Source organism: Marmota monax, unplaced genomic scaffold (genome assembly GCF_021218885.2).
Source record: "Marmota monax isolate L192 unplaced genomic scaffold, Marmota_monax_Labrador192_F-V1.1 WCK01_AAM20220418_F8-fsc00170, whole genome shotgun sequence".
Taxonomy (NCBI): domain Eukaryota; kingdom Metazoa; phylum Chordata; class Mammalia; order Rodentia; family Sciuridae; genus Marmota; species Marmota monax.
Genome location: NW_026692395.1, coordinates 259,052 through 261,551, shown reverse-complemented (window position 1 = coordinate 261,551; position 2,500 = coordinate 259,052). Strand labels below are relative to the sequence as shown.

At 38.2% G+C, this 2,500-nt stretch overlaps 1 non-coding gene across 1 annotated transcript; it reads right to left on the bottom strand.

Moving 5' to 3' along the window:
- Window positions 1–1,784: 1,784 nt before the first annotated feature.
- Trnav-cac (transfer RNA valine (anticodon CAC)) lies at window positions 1,785–1,857 on the bottom strand. The gene has a single exon. It is a non-coding gene; the product is annotated as a tRNA-Val (tRNA).
- Window positions 1,858–2,500: the final 643 nt, after the last annotated feature.

Genomic DNA, 2,500 nt, shown 5'->3' with positions numbered 1-2,500 from the left:
ACAATCTCTTGAATTTTCCATATTACTCTGAAAGATTAATATTTGCATAGGGATTTCTGGCCCATGTGCAAGAATTGTTTTGCTACCATGTTTATCTATAGACCCACTCTTTACATACCTTTTTTTTTCCTTTTTTCTTTTTTTCTGGTGCTGAGTATTGAATCTAGGGTTGCTTTACCACTGAACTACATACTCAGGCCTTTTTCTTTATTATTATTATTATTATTATTATTATTATTATTATTATTATTTACTTTGAGATAGGGCCTTTCTAATTTGCTAAGGATCTCTCAAAATTTTTGAGGCTGGTGTACAACCAGAGACGTGAAAAATTGTGATCTTAAAAAACAATTGAGGCTGATCTTAATCTTGTAACCCTTGTAACCCTTCTGCCTCAGCCTCCTAAGAAGCTGGGAATACAGCTGTACACCACCATGCCCAGCCTCTTTCCACACTTTAACCCCCAAATTATACTACTTTCTGGGCTACCTAGGATTTGGCTAACTGGTAATTCATTTCTTGCTGAGGGTGATTCTATAAATTTTATTGTAGCGGTTTTTAGTACTGGTAGAAAACTATAAAGACAAAGTGACTAATAATTTCAGATTTTGGACTTATTCATGTTTTCCCTGTTAATTGCATGTGAACTGGCCTGAAAACAACAGCACTATAGTCTTGCCTCTGGTTTTGTAGCTTCTTCTTCACCTAGCACTGTAAGTAGTAGATGAGTAACTTTCCATAGTACACAGAATGGGCATTGCAGGAAATGGAGCCTGCCTAAGAAAGGAGATGCATTGTTTTCCCTCTTAACCTCAAATTTGGGCTATTTTTAGATAGGCAGTTCTCATAGTTGGCTGTCAAGCATCATAGCCTGCTCTCTCACAATCTATTATAATAGTGGTAGGTACAAGCTATTGTAAATGAAGCTGTTGAAGCATCATAATTCCAACCTCTGTGGTTCTTTGTCGCCTCTATACATCCTTGAATCCCCATATTGTACCTGTGGATACATCTCCACTTCTCAGGGAAGAAAACTGAGGCACAAGTGGCTAAAAATTAAAAGGAGAAATTTAGAAATGATAAGCCTTGCATTTGAACCTTAGCTGTGTGGTACTTGTTCAAGTCAGTGTTTGATTAATGTTAACAGAATATACTCTATGTTAATTAGCACAGGGATTAAGGTAGAATTAACACAGAGAGTTGTAAATTTTATGCATTTAATGGCTAGAGGAATAAGATCTATTTCTGCCCCCTCAGAATGATTACCACAATAATATAGCCAAATTGGCTTCTAAGGGCATTGCCACCTCTGCCACAGTTAGGTAGCAGGGGAATGGGGAAGCTTCCATTGCAACTGTGGTTTCTAGGTATAAAGTGTCTTTGTTGCCAGACTCAGTGGCCCATGCCTGTAATCCCAGCAGCTCAGGATCCTGAGGCAGGAGGATTGTGAGTTCAAAGCCAGCCTCAGCAAAAGCAAGGTACTAAGCAACTCAATGAGACCCTGTCTCTAAATAAAATACAAAATAGGGCTGGGGATGTGGCTCAGTGGTCGAGTGCCCCTGAGTTCAATCCCTGGTATCCCACCCCCCAAAAAAAAAAGATTTAAAAAATGTTTTTGTTTTAATATTTTTTAGTTGTATATGGAAACAATATCTTTATTTTGTTTTTTAAATTAATTAGTTTGTTTATTTATGTGGTACTTAAGATCGAACCCAATGCCTCACACTTGGTAGGCAAATGTTCTACCACTGAGCCATAACCCCAGCCCCTAAATTAATTTTTTTTGACGATGCTGGGAATTGATCCCAGGGCCTTGTGCATGTGAGGCAAGCACTCTACCAACTGAGCTACATCCCCATCCCTAAAAAGTGTTTTGTTGTCCTCCAGGAAATAAGAAACTTCACCAGAACTGTTGACTCAAGGGAGATTTTTCTCGAAGCTAGATCTACACTTCCAAGTCATGCCTGCCTTACTTCATATCTCTCTATATTAGATATGTTCTAAATGAAATATGGACAGTGTGTATCATATTGGCAAATGGAAAAACACACCTGGAACCCTGGTAGCAAGAACTCTAGGAAAAGGAGACTTAAGATTTCCAACCTTTTCAGTACACAGACACTGGAATGTATGCTGAGAGAAATAATATGAGGTATACAGCAAAGTGTTCTCAATCCTGTGTTCATTACCTCCTCAATGTTTTTCTTTTCTCCTTTCAACCTACCTGTCACCACAATTCCTTACGCCTGGATGAAACTTAAAACTCTGCTTATGCTCCAGGCTACCCAATGATGCTAGATGTAAGTTGGGGAAAGAGGATCTCAAAATCTGGGAGTATTATGTTCTTCACTCTGAACTGCTTTTATTTCATTAGAATTATTATTATTTTGCAGTGTTAGGGATTGAACCCAGGAGCACACTACCACTGGGCTACATCCCCAGCTCTTTTTGTTTATTTATTTAATGTTTTTATTAGGTGTTGATGGACCTTTATTTTATT